This window comes from Bombina bombina, chromosome 4 (genome assembly GCF_027579735.1).
Source record: "Bombina bombina isolate aBomBom1 chromosome 4, aBomBom1.pri, whole genome shotgun sequence".
Lineage (NCBI taxonomy): Eukaryota > Metazoa > Chordata > Amphibia > Anura > Bombinatoridae > Bombina > Bombina bombina.
In genome coordinates this window covers 407,390,203-407,404,804 of record NC_069502.1, presented here as the reverse complement: position 1 = coordinate 407,404,804, position 14,602 = coordinate 407,390,203, and the positions used below count along the sequence as shown (strand labels likewise).

The window sequence follows — 14,602 nt, the reverse complement described above, 5'->3', positions numbered from 1 at the left end:
AGCTGTCAGTGTCCACTGTAAGGAACATAGTGAGGAAATGGAAGACCACAGGCACAGTTCTTGTTAAGGCCAGAAGTAAAATATCGGAGAGGCAAAGGTAAAGGATAGTGAGAACAGTCAAAAACAGCCCACAGACCACCTCCAAAGACCTACAACATCATCTTGCTGCAGATGGTGTCACTGTGCATCGTTGAACAATTCAGCGTATGGGAGAGTGATACGGAAGAAGCTTCTTTTGCACACACGCCACAAACAGATTCGCTTGAGGTATGCAAATGCACATTTGGACAAGCCAGCTTCATTTTGGAAGAAGGTGCTGTGGACTGATGAAATAAAGATTGAGTTATTTGGCCATAACAAAGGGGCGTTATGCATGGCGGCAAAAGAACACAGCGTACCAAGACAAACACTTGCTAGCCACAGTGAAATTTGGTGGATGTTCCATCATGCTGTGGGGCTGTGTGGCCAGTGCCGGTACTGGGAATCTTGTTAAAGTTGAGGGTCGCATGGATTCCACTAAATATCAGCAGATACTTGAGAATAATGTTGAGGAATCAGTCACAAAGTTGAAGTTACGCCGGAGCTGGATATTTGAACAAGACAATGACCCAAAACACTGCTCAAAATCTACTCTGGCATTTATGCAGCAGAACAAGTACAATGTTCTGGAATGGCAATCCCAGTCTCCAGACCTGAATATCATTGAAAATATGTGGGGTGACTTGAAGCGGGCTGTTAATGCACGGCAACCATCAAACCTAACTGAACTGGAGATGTTTTGCAAGGAAGAATGGTCCAAAATACCTTCATCCAGAATCCAGACACTCATTACAGGCTATAGGAAGCGTCTAGAGGTTGTTATTTCTGCTAAAGGAGGCTCTATTAAAGGATTACTGTCTTTAGCTTTTCTTAGGCAAAACTCACCCAACATTAAACATTGCAATTATAAATTAAATAAAATCTACCTTTTCATTTTAAAAAACGAAGCTCCCTTTAGCCGAAAAATAAACTTTTATTTCATGTCACTGACGTCACGTTAACCAGCCCTCAAATGTGGGCCGTCTAAGCAATAACATTCTGGCCAATCGTATCCCCAGTATTAACATGTAATTAAAATATAATTTAGTCATTAAACGCATGCGCAATCATTTTCTATTAGTATCGCATGCGCATATTGCGGCATAGACGCCGACAACAGAGAAAATAACGCATGCACACACTGCGCAGCATACTCATCTGAAGCTGGATCAACAGAGAGTGTCTTCTTAGCCCTAAGACGGTGACGTTGACGATGACGTTGCGTGTAGTCGCGCATGCGCATTGTGTCCGTTAGTCAACATGTTCCAACTGGAGTTGTCCTCCAGGATTGGAATACAGTTAGGGAGTATAAATATGTGGGTTTGGAAAAAGGTGAAAATTATTGCAAACGACAAAGATTTGAAATAGGATGTAATTTAAAAAAGTAATTATTTATTGGTATACTATTGTTAGAACACGAGTGAATATTTGACTACAGTGTCCCTTTAAATATTATTGCGATATTTCTGTTGGGATGCCCAAATTTATGCACCTGTCTAATTTCGTTTTGATGCATAGTGCACATTTTCTGTTAATCCAATAAACTTCATTTCACTACTGAAATATTACTGTGTCCTTCAGTTATTTGATAGATCAAAATGAAATTGCTGATCCAAACACCCAATTATTTATAAATGAAAATCATAGAAATTGTCAGGGGTGCCTAAACTTTTGCATACAACTGTACATACATACATATACTTACATATATATGTAATATATGTACAAACTGTTGGCAACAAAAGTGAGTAAACCCTTAAGTGGAAATGTCAAAATTGGGCCCAAAGTGTCAATATTTTGTGTGGCCACCATTATTTTCCAGCACTGCCTTAACCCTCTTGGGCATGGGAGTTCACCAGAGCTTCACAGGTTGCCCCTGGAGTCCTCTTCCACTCTTCCATGACAACATCACGTAGCTGGTGGATGTCAGAGACCTTGCGCTCCCCTACCTTCTGTTTGAGGATGCCCCACAGATGATCAATAGGGTTTAGGTCTGGAGACATGTTTGCATGTTTGGCCAGTCCATCACCTTTACCCCCAGCTTATTTAGCAAGGCAGTGGTTTTCTTAGAGGTGTGTTTGGGGTCGTTATCATGATGGAATACTGCCCTGCGGCCCAGTCTCCAAAGGGAGGGGATCATGCTCTGCTTCACTATGTCACAGTACATGTTGGCATTCATGGTTCCCTCAATGAACTGTAGCTCCCCAGTGCCGGCAGCACTCATGCAGGCCCAGACCATGACACTCCCACCACCATGCTTGACTGTAGGCAATACACACTTGTCTTTCTACTCCTCGCCTGGTTTCTGCAATACACGCTTGACACCATATAAACCAAATAAATTTATCTTGATCTCATCCAGTAATCCATGTCCTTAGTCTGCTTGTCTTCAGCAAACTGTTTGCTGGCTTTCTTGTGACTCATCTTTAGAAGAGGCTTCTTTCTGGGACGACAGCCATGCAGACCAATTTGATGCAGTGTGCAATGTATGCTCTGAGCACTGACAGGCTGACCCCCCACCCCTTCAACCTCTGCAGCAATGCTGGCAGCACTCATACGTCTATTTCCTAAAGACAACCTCTGGATATGACGCTGAGCACGTGCACTCAACTTCATGGGCGACCATGGCGAGGCCTGTTCTGAGTGGAAACTGTCCTGTGAAACTACTGTATGGTCTTGCCCACAGTGCTGCAGCTCAGTTTCAGGGTCTTGGCAATCTTCTAATAGCCTAGGCCATTTTTATGTAGAGCAACAATTCTTTTTTTCAGACCCTCAGAGAGTTATTTGCCATGAGGTGCCATGTTGAACTTCCAGTGACCAGTATGAGAGAGTGTGAGAGCGATAACAAATTTAACAAACCTGCTCCCCATTCACACCTGAGACCTTGTAACACTAATGAGTCACATGACACCGGGGAGGGGAAAAAGGCTAATTGGGCCCAATTTGGACATTTCCACTTAGGGGTGTACTCACTTTTGTTGTCAACAGTTTAGTCATTAATGGCTGTGTGGCGAGTTATTTTGAGGGGACATCAAATTTACACGGTTATACAGGCTGTACACTCACTACTTTACATTGTAGCAAAGTGTCATTTCTTCAGTGTTGTCACATGAAAAGATATAATAAAATATTTACAAAAATGTGAGAGGTGTACTCACTTTTGTGGGATACTGTATATCTATCCATCTATCTATCTATCTATCTATCTATCTATATATATATATATATATATATATCTCAAGTGCAAATGAAACGGCACACACCAGCCAGTCAGCACCCTGGTGCACTGCTAATTACCATGTACACAGTCTAATAGGGATCCACGCTTGGCTCCAGGTTGTTAGGACCCCCAAAGCAGGCACACGAGACAGGGATTTAAACCAACGCTTTTTTATGTGAAAACACACAAGGGAAAAATGGAGACCATGCAGACAGTCTGCATGGCCTCCATTGAAAAACAGAATTTATGTTTACCTGATAAATTACTTTCTCCAACGGTGTGTCCGGTCCACGGCGTCATCCTTACTTGTGGGATATTCTCTTCCCCAACAGGAAATGGCAAAGAGCCCAGCAAAGCTGGTCACATGATCCCTCCTAGGCTCCGCCTTCCCCAGTCATTCGACCGACGTAAAGGAGGAATATTTGCATAGGAGAAATCATATGATACCGTGGTGACTGTAGTTAAAGAAAATAAATTATCAGACCTGATTAAAAAACCAGGGCGGGCCGTGGACCGGACACACCGTTGGAGAAAGTAATTTATCAGGTAAACATAAATTCTGTTTTCTCCAACATAGGTGTGTCCGGTCCACGGCGTCATCCTTACTTGTGGGAACCAATACCAAAGCTTTAGGACACGGATGATGGGAGGGAGCAAATCAGGTCACCTAGATGGAAGGCACCACGGCTTGCAAAACCTTTCTCCCAAAAATAGCCTCAGAAGAAGCAAAAGTATCAAATTTGTAAAATTTAGTAAAAGTGTGCAGTGAAGACCAAGTCGCTGCCTTACATATCTGATCAACAGAAGCCTCGTTCTTGAAGGCCCATGTGGAAGCCACGGCCCTAGTGGAATGAGCTGTGATTCTTTCAGGAGGCTGCCGTCCGGCAGTCTCGTAAGCCAATCTGATGATGCTTTTAAGCCAAAAAGAGAGAGAGGTAGAAGTTGCTTTTTGACCTCTCCTTTTACCAGAATAAACAACAAACAAGGAAGAAGTTTGTCTGAAATCCTTTGTAGCATCTAAATAGAATTTTAGAGCACGAACTACATCCAAATTGTGCAACAAACGTTCCTTCTTTGAAACTGGATTCGGACACAAAGAAGGCACGACTATTTCCTGGTTAATGTTTTTGTTAGAAACAACTTTCGGAAGAAAACCAGGTTTAGTACGCAAAACCACCTTATCTGCATGGAACACCAGATAAGGAGGAGAACACTGCAGAGCAGATAACTCTGAAACTCTTCTAGCAGAAGAAATTGCAACCAAAAACAAAACTTTCCAAGATAATAACTTAATATCTACGGAATGTAAGGGTTCAAACGGAACCCCCTGAAGAACTGAAAGAACTAAATTGAGACTCCAAGGAGGAGTCAAAGGTTTGTAAACAGGCTTGATTCTAACCAGAGCCTGAACAAAAGCTTGAACATCTGGCACAGCCGCCAGCTTTTTGTGAAGTAAAACAGATAAAGCAGAAATCTGTCCCTTCAAAGAACTTGCAGATAATCCTTTCTCCAAACCTTCTTGAAGAAAGGATAGAATCTTAGGAATTTTTATCTTGTTCCATGGGAATCCTTTAGATTCACACCAACAGATATATTTTTTCCATATTTTATGGTAGATTTTTCTAGTTACAGGCTTTCTGGCCTGAACAAGAGTATCAATGACAGAATCTGAGAACCCTCGCTTTGATAAAATCAAGCGTTCAATCTCCAAGCAGTCAGTTGGAGTGAGGCCAGATTCGGATGTTCGAACGGACCTTGAACAAGAAGGTCCCGTCTCAAAGGTAGCTTCCATGGTGGAGCCGATGACATATTCACCAGGTCTGCATACCAAGTCCTGCGTGGCCACGCAGGAGCTATCAAGATCACCGATGCCCTCTCCTGATTGATCCTGGCTACCAGCCTGGGGATGAGAGGAAACGGTGGGAAAACATAAGCTAGGTTGAAGGTCCAAGGTGCTACTAGTGCATCTACTAGAGTCGCCTTGGGATCCCTGGATCTGGACCCGTAGCAAGGAACCTTGAAGTTCTGACGAGAGGCCATCAGATCCATGTCTGGAATGCCCCACAATTGAGTAATTTGGGCAAAGATTTCCGGATGGAGTTCCCACTCCCCCGGATGAAATGTCTGACGACTCAGAAAATCCGCTTCCCAATTTTCCACTCCTGGGATGTGGATTGCAGACAAGTGGCAGGAGTGAGTCTCCGCCCATTGAATGATTTTGGTCACTTCTTCCATCGCCAGGGAACTCCTTGTTCACCCTTGATGGTTGATATACGCAACAGTCGTCATGTTGTCCGATTGAAACCGTATGAATTTGGCCTTTGCTAGCTGAGGCCAAGCCTTGAGAGCATTGAATATCGCTCTCAGTTCCAGAATATTTATTGGGAGAAGAGATTCTTCCCGAGACCAAAGACCCTGAGCTTTCAGGAGTTCCCAGACCGCGCCCCAGCCCACCAGACTGGCGTCGGTCGTGACAATGACCCACTCTGGTCTGCGGAAGCTCATCCCCTGTGACAGGTTGTCCAGGGTCAGCCACCAACGGAGTGAATCTCTGGTCCTCTGATCTACTTGTATCGTCGGAGACAAGTCTGTATAATCCCCATTCCACTGACTGAGCATGCACAGTTGTAATGGTCTCAGATGAATTCGCGCAAAAGGAACTATGTCCATTGCCGCGACCATCAAACCTATTACTTCCATGCACTGCGCTATGGAAGGAAGAGGAACAGAATGAAGTACTTGACAAGAGCTTAGAAGTTTTGATTTTCTGGCCTCTGTCAGAAAAATCCTCATTTCTAAGGAGTCTATTATCGTTCCCAAGAAGGGAACTCTTGTTGACGGAGATAGAGAACTTTTTTCTACGTTCACTTTCCACCCGTGAGATCTGAGAAAGGCCAGGACAATGTCCGTATGAGCCTTTGCTTGTGGTAGGGACGACGCTTGAATCAGTATGTCGTCCAAGTAAGGTACTACTGCAATGCCCCTTGGTCGTAGCACCGCTAGAAGGGACCCTAGTACCTTTGTGAAAATTCTTGGAGCAGTGGCTAATCCGAATGGAAGTGCCACAAACTGGTAATGCTTGTCCAGAAAGGCGAACCTTAGGAATCGATGATGTTCCTTGTGGATAGGAATATGTAGATACGCATCCTTTAAATCCACCGTGGTCATGAATTGACCTTCCTGGATGGAAGGAAGAATTGTCCGAATGGTTTCCATTTTGAACGATGGAACCTTGAGAAACTTGTTTAGGATCTTGAGATCTAAGATTGGTCTGAATGTTCCCTCTTTTTTGGGAACTATGAACAGATTGGAGTAGAATCCCATCCCTTGTTCTCCTAATGGAACAGGATGAATCACTCCCATTTTTAACAGGTCTTCTACACAATGTAAGAATGCCTGTTTTTTTATGTGGTCTGAAGACAATTGAGACCTGTGGAACCTCCCCCTTGGGGGAAGCCCCTTGAATTCCAGAAGATAACCTTGGGAGACTATTTCTAGCGCCCAAGGATCCAGAACATCTCTTGCCCAAGCCTGAGCGAAGAGAGAAAGTCTGCCCCCCACCAGATCCGGTCCCGGATCGGGGGCCAACATCTCATGCTGTCTTGGTAGCAGTGGCAGGTTTCTTGGCCTGCTTACCTTTGTTCCAGCCTTGCATTGGCCTCCAGGCTGGCTTGGCTTGAGAAGTATTACCCTCTTGCTTGGAGGATGTAGCACTTGGGGCTGGTCCGTTTCTGCGAAAGGGACGAAAATTTGGTTTATTTTTAGCCTTGAAAGACCTATCCTGAGGAAGGGCGTGGCCCTTACCCCCAGTGATATCAGAAATAATCTCTTTCAAGTCAGGGCCAAACAGCGTTTTCCCCTTGAAAGGAATGTTAAGCAATTTGTTCTTGGAAGACGCATCCGCTGACCAAGATTTTAGCCAAAGCGCTCTGCGCGCCACAATAGCAAACCCAGAGTTTTTCGCCGCTAATCTAGCCAATTGCAAAGTGGCGTCTAAAGTAAAAGAGTTAGCCAATTTGAGAGCATGAATTCTGGCCATAATCTCCTCATAAGAAGAATCTTTATCGAGCGACTTTTCTAGTTCATCGAACCAGATACACGCTGCTGTAGTGACAGGAACAATGCATGAAATTGGTTGTAGAAGGTAACCTTGCTGAACAAACATCTTTTTAAGCAAACCCTCTAATTTTTTATCCATAGGATCTTTGAAAGCACAACTATCTTCTATAGGGATAGTAGTGCGTTTGTTTAGAGTAGAAACCGCCCCCTCGACCTTGGGGACTGTCTGCCATAAGTCCTTTCTGGGGTCAACCATAGGAAACAATTTCTTAAATATAGGGGGAGGGACAAAAGGTATGCCGGGCCTTTCCCATTCTTTGTTTACAATGTCCGCCACCCGCTTGGGTATAGGAAAAGCTTCGGGGGGCCCCGGGACCTCTAGGAACTTGTCCATCTTACATAATTTCTCTGGAATGACCAAATTCTCACAATCATCCAGAGTAGATAACACCTCCTTAAGCAGAGCGCGGAGATGTTCTAATTTAAATTTAAAAGTAATAACATCAGGTTCAGCTTGTTGAGAAATTTTCCCTGAATCTGAAATTTCTCCCTCAGACAAAACCTCCCTGGCCCCCTCAGACTGGTGTAGGGGCACTTCAGAACCAATATCATCAGCGTCCTCATGCTCTTCAGTATTTTCTAAAACAGAGCAGTCGCGCTTTCGCTGATAAGTGGGCATTTTGGCTAAAATGTTTTTGATAGAATTATCCATTACAGCCGTTAATTGTTGCATAGTAAGGAGTATTGGCGCACTAGATGTACTAGGGGCCTCCTGAGTGGGCAAGACTGGCGTAGACGAAGGAGGGGATGATGCAGTACCATGCTTACTCCCCTCACTTGAGGAATCATCTTGGGCATCATTTTCTCTAAATTTTGTGTCACATAAATCACATCTATTTAAATGAGAAGGAACCTTGGCTTCCCCACATACAGAACACAGTCTATCTGATAGTTCAGACATGTTAAACAGGCATAAACTTGATAACAAAGTACAAAAAACGTTTTAAAATAAAACCGTTACTGTCACTTTAAATTTTAAACTGAACACACTTTATTACTGAAAATGTGAAAAAGTATGAAGGAATTGTTCAAAATTCACCAAAATTTCACCACAGTGTCTTAAAGCCTTAAAAGTATTGCACACCAAATTTGAAAGCTTTAACTCTTAAAATAACGAAACCGGAGCCGTTTCTATATTTAACCCCTATACAGTCCCTGGTATCTGCTTTGCTGAGACCCAACCAAGCCCAAAGGGGAATACGATACCAAATGACGCCTTCAGTAAGCTTTTTCTATGTATCCGAGCTCCTCACACATGCATCTGCATGTCTTGCTTCCCAAAAACAACTGCGCAATAGAGGCGCGAAAATGAGGCTCTGCCTATGATTAGAGAAGGCCCCCAGTGAAAAAGGCGTCCAATACAGTGCCTGCCGGTTTTTTTACATAATTCCCAAGAATAAAATAACTCCTCAAAGCTATGAAGTATTAAAAATGCTTATATATCAATCGTTTTAGCCCAGAAAATGTCTACCAGTCTTAAAAGCCCTTGTGAAGCCCTTTATTCTCATTTAATAAAAATGGCTTACCGGATCCCATAGGGAAAATGACAGCTTCCAGCATTACCAAGTCTTGTTAGAAATGTGTCATACCTCAAGCAGCAAAAGTCTGCTCACTGTTTCCCCAAACTGAAGTTAATTCCTCTCAACAGTCCTGTGTGGAAACAGCCATCGATTTTAGTAACGGTTGCTAAAATCATTTTCCTCTTACAAACAGAAAACAGAATTTATGTTTACCTGATAAATTACTTTCTCCAACGGTGTGTCCGGTCCACGGCGTCATCCTTACTTGTGGGATATTCTCCTCCCCAACAGGAAATGGCAAAGAGCCCAGCAAAGCTGGTCACATGATCCCTCCTAGGCTCCGCCTTCCCCAGTCATTCGACCGACGTAAAGGAGGAATATTTGCATAGGAGAAATCATATGATACCGTGGTGACTGTAGTTAAAGAAAATAAATCATCAGACCTGATTAAAAAACCAGGGCGGGCCGTGGACCGGACACACCGTTGGAGAAAGTAATTTATCAGGTAAACATAAATTCTGTTTTCTCCAACATAGGTGTGTCCGGTCCACGGCGTCATCCTTACTTGTGGGAACCAATACCAAAGCTTTAGGACACGGATGATGGGAGGGAGCAAATCAGGTCACCTAGATGGAAGACACCACGGTTTGCAAAACCTTTCTCCCAAAAATAGCCTCAGAAGAAGCAAAAGTATCAAATTTGTAAAATTTGGTAAAAGTGTGCAGTGAAGACCAAGTCGCTGCCTTACATATCTGATCAACAGAAGCCTCGTTCTTAAAGGCCCATGTGGAAGCCACGGCCCTAGTGGAATGAGCTGTGATTCTTTCAGGAGGCTGCCGTCCGGCAGTCTCATAAGCCAATCTGATGATGCTTTTAAGCCAAAAAAATAGAGAGGTTGCTTTATGACCTCTCCTTTTACCAGAATAAACAACAAACAAGGAAGATGTTTGACTGAAATCCTTTGTAGCATCTAAATAGAATTTTAGAGCACGGACAACGTCCAAATTGTGTAACAAACGTTCCTTCTATGAAACTGGATTCGGACACAAAGAAGGTACAACTATCTCCTGGTTAATATTTTTGTTGGAAACAACCTTCGGAAGAAAACCAGGCTCAGTACGTAAAAACCACCTTATCTGCATGGACCAGATAGGGCGGAGAACACTGCAGAGCAGATAACTCAGAAACTCTTCTAGCGGAAGAAATTGCAACCTAAAACAAAACTTTCCAAGATAATAACTTAATATCTACGGAATGTAAGGGTTCAAACGGAACCCCTTGAAAAACTGAAAGAACTAGATTAAGACTCCAGGGAAGAGTCAAAGGTCTGTAAACAGGCTTGATTCTAACCAGAGCCTGAACAAACGCTTAAACGTCTGGCACAGCTGCCAGCCTTTTGTGAAGCAAAACAGATAAAGCAGAGATCTGTCCCTTCAGAGAACTCGCAGAAAATCCTTTCTCCAAACCTTCTTGTAGAAAGGAAAGAATCTTAGGAATTTTTACCTTGTTCCATGGGAATCCTTTAGATTCACACCAACAGATATATTTTTTCCATATATTATGGTAAATTTTTCTAGTTACAGGCTTTCTAGCCTGAATAAGAGTATCTATTACAGAATCTGAAAACCCACGCTTTGATAAAATCAAGCGTTCAAACTCCAAGCAGTCAGTTGGAGGAAAACCAGATTCGGATGTTCGAATGGACCCTGAATAAGAAGGTCCTGTCTCAAAGGTAGCTTCCATGGTGGAGCCGATGACACATTCACCAGGTCTGCATACCAAGTCCTGCGTGGCCACACAGGAACTATCAAGGTCACCGAAGCCCTCTCCAGATTGATCCTGGCTACCAGCCTGGGAATGAGAGGAAACGGTGGGAATACAAAAGCTAGGTTGAAGATCCAAGGTGCTACTATTGTATCCAATAGAGTCGCCTTGGGATCCCTGGATTTGGACCCGTAACAAGGGACCATGAAGTTCTGACGAGAGGCCATCAGAACCATGTCTGGAATGCCCCATAATTGAGTTATTTGGGCAAAGATTTCCAGATGGAGTTCCCACTCCCCCGGATGCTCCTCCATCGCCAGGGAACTCCTTGTTACCCCCTGATGGTTGATATATGTAACAGTCGTCATGATGTCTGATTGAAACCTTATGAATTTGGCCTTTGCTAGTCGAGGCCAAGCCTTGAGAGCATTGAATATCGCTCTCAGTTCCATTATGTTTATCGGGAGAAGAGAGTCTACCCGAAACCATAGACCCTGAGTTTTCAGGGGTTCCCAGACCGCGCCCCAGCCCACCAGACTGGCGTCGGTCGTGACAATGACCTATTCTGGTCTGCGGAAGCTCATTCCCTGTGACAGGTTGTCCAGGGTCAGCCACCAACGGAGTGAATCTCTGGTTATTTGATCTACTTGTATCGTCGGAGACAAGTCTGTATAATCCCCATTCCACTGTCTGAGCATGCACAGGTGCAATGGTCTTAGATGAATTCGTGCAAAAGGAACTATGTCCATTGCCGCAACCATCAAACCTATTACTTCCATGGACTGCGCTATGGAAGGAAGAAGAACAGAATGAAGTACCTGACAAGAGCTTAGAAGTTTTGATTTTCTGGCCTCTGTCAGAAAAACCTTCATTTCTAAGGAAACTATTATTGTTCCCAAGAAGGGAACTCTTGTTGACGGGGACAGAGAACTTTTTTCTATGTTCACTTTCCACCTGTGAGATCTGAGAAAGGCTAGGACAATGTCCGTATGAGCCCTTGCTTTTGACAGAGACGACACTTGAATCAGGATGTCGTCCACGTAAGGTACTACTGCAATGCCCCTTGGTCTTAGCACCGCTAGAAGGGACCCTAGTACCCTTGTGAAAATCCTTGGAGCAGTGGCTAATCCGAATGGAAGTGCCACAGGTAATGCTTGTCCAGAAAGACGAACCTTAGGAACCGAAAATGTTCCTTGTGGATAGGAATACGTAGGTACGCATCCCTTAAGTCCACCGTGGTCATGAATTGACCTTCCTGGATGGTAGGAAGGATCGTTCCTTGTTCTCCTAATGGAACAGGATGAATCACTCCCATGCTTAACAGGTCTTCTGCACAGTGTAAGAATGCCTGTTCGAAGATAATTGAGACCCGTGGAACCTTCCCCTTGGGGGTAGTTCCCTGAATTCCAGGAGATAACCTTGAGAAACTATTTCTAGCGCCCAAGGATCCTGAACATCTCTTGCCCCAGCCTGAGCAAAGAGAGAAAGTCTGCCCCCCACCAGATCCTTCCCAGATCGGGGGCCAACACTTCATGCTGTTTTGGTAGCAGTGGCAGGTGACTTGGCCTGCTTACCCTTGTTCCAGCCTTGCATCGGCCTCCAGGCTGGCTTGGTTTGAGAAGTATTACCCTCTTGCTTAGAGGGTGTAGAATTTGAGGCTGGTCCGTTTCTGCGAAAGGGACGAAAATTTGGCTTCTTTTTAGCCTTAAAAGACCTATCCAGAGGAAGGGCGTGGCCCTTTCCCCCAGTGATGTCTGAAATAATCTCTTTCAAGTCAGGGCCAAACAGTGTTTTACCCTTGAAAGGGATGTTAAGCAAAAGCGCTCTGCGCGCCACGATAGCAAACCCTGAATTATTCGCCGCTAATCTAGCTAATTGCAAAGCGGCATCTAAAATAAAAAAGAGTTAGCCAATTTAAGAGCTTGAACTCTGTCCAAAACCTCCTCGTACGAAGATTCTTTATTGAGCGACTTTTCTAGTTCTTCGAACCAGAAACACGCAGCTGTAGTGACAGGAACAATGCATGAAATTGGTTGTAGAAGGTAACCTTGCTGAACAAACATCTTTTTAAGCAAACCCTCTAACCTTTAATCCATAGGATCTTGAAAGCACAACTATCTTCTATAGGAATAGAAGTGCGTTTGATTAGAGTAGAAACCGCCCCCTCGACCTTGGGGACTGTATGCTATAAGTCCTTTCTGGGGTCGACTATAGGAACTAATTTCTTAAATATAGGGGGAGGACAAAAGGTATGCCGGGCCTTTCCCACTCCTTATTTACTATGTCCGCCACCCGCTTGGGTATAGGAAAAACATCGGGGGGCACCGGAACCTCTAGGAACTTGTCCATCTTACCTAATTTCTCTGGAATGACCAAATTGTCACAATCATCCAGAGTAGATAATACCTCCTTAAGTAGTGCGTGGAGATGTTGAAATTTAAATTTAAAAGTTACAATATCAGGTTCTGCTTGTTGAGAAATTTTCCCTGAATCTGAAATTTCTCCCTCAGACAAAACCTCCCTCCTGGCCCCTTCAGATAGGTGTGAGGGTATGTCAGAACAGATATCATCAGCGTCCTCTTGCTCTTCAGTGTTTAAAACAGAGCAATCACGCTTTCTCTGATAAGTAGGCATTTTGGAAAAAATGCATGCAATAGAATTATCCATTACAGCCATTAATTGTTGTATGGTAATAAGTATTGGCGCACTAGATGTACTAGGGGCCTCTTGTGTGGGCAAAACTGGTGTAGACACAGAAGGGGATGATGCAGTACCATGCTTACTCCCCTCATTAGAGGAATCATCTTGGGCAATATCATATCTATGGCATTATTATCCCTACTTTGTTTGGACATTATGACACAAATATATCACATATATTTAAATGGGGAGACACATTGGCTTTCATACATATAGAACATCGTTATCTGATGGTTCAGACATGTTAAACAGGCTTAAACTTGTCAACAAAGCACAAAAAACGTTTTACAATAAAACCGTTACTGTCCCTTTAAATTTTAAACTGAACACACTTTATTACTGAATATGTGAAAAAGTATGAAGGAATTGTTCAAATTTCACCAAAATTTCACCACAGTAACTTAAAGCCTGAAAAGTATTGCACACCAAATTTGAAAGCTTTAACCCTTAAAATAACGGAACCGGAGCCGTTTTTACATTTAACCCCTATACAGTCCCAGGTATCTGCTTTGCTGAGACCCAACCAAGCCCAGAGGGGAATACGATACCAAATGATGCCTTCTATAAGCTTTTTCAGTGGTTCTTAGCTCCTCACACATGCATCTGCATGCCATGCTTTCCAAAAACAACTGCGCATTAGAGGCGCGAAAATGAGGCTCTGTCTATGACTAGAAAAGGCCCCCAGTGAAAAAGGTGTCCAATACAGTGCCTGCCGTTTTTATTAAAACAATCCCCAAGATTTAACAACTATTAAAAGTAATAATCTGCCAAATATACTTAGTAAAGTAATCGTTTTAGCCCAGAAAAATGTCTACCAGTTTTTTAAGCCCTAATGAAGCCCTTTATTCTTTTACTTAAACTAAGAAAATGGCTTACCGGTTCCCATAGGGAAAATGACAGCTTCCAGCATTACCGAGTCTTGTTAGAAATGTGTCATACCTCAAGCAGCAAAAGTCTGCTCACTGTTTCCCCCAACTGAAGTTAATTCCTCTCAACAGTCCTGTGTGGAAACAGCCATCGATTTTAGTAACGGTTGCTAAAATCATTTTCCTCTTACAAACAGAAATCTTCATCTCTTTCCTGTTTCAGAGTAAATAGTACATACCAGCACTATTTTAAAATAACTAACTCTTGATTGAAGAATAAAAACTACATTTAAACACCAAAAAACTCTAAGCCATCTCCGTGGAGATGTTGCCTG

The 14,602-nt window shown here is 43.4% G+C and overlaps 1 protein-coding gene across 1 annotated transcript in view; it reads right to left on the bottom strand.

Moving 5' to 3' along the window:
* The window catches only part of XXYLT1 (xyloside xylosyltransferase 1), a 635,899-nt gene that overhangs the window by 284,858 nt on the left and 336,439 nt on the right, over positions 1 to 14,602 (bottom strand). The gene's annotated exons all lie outside the window — the stretch shown is intronic.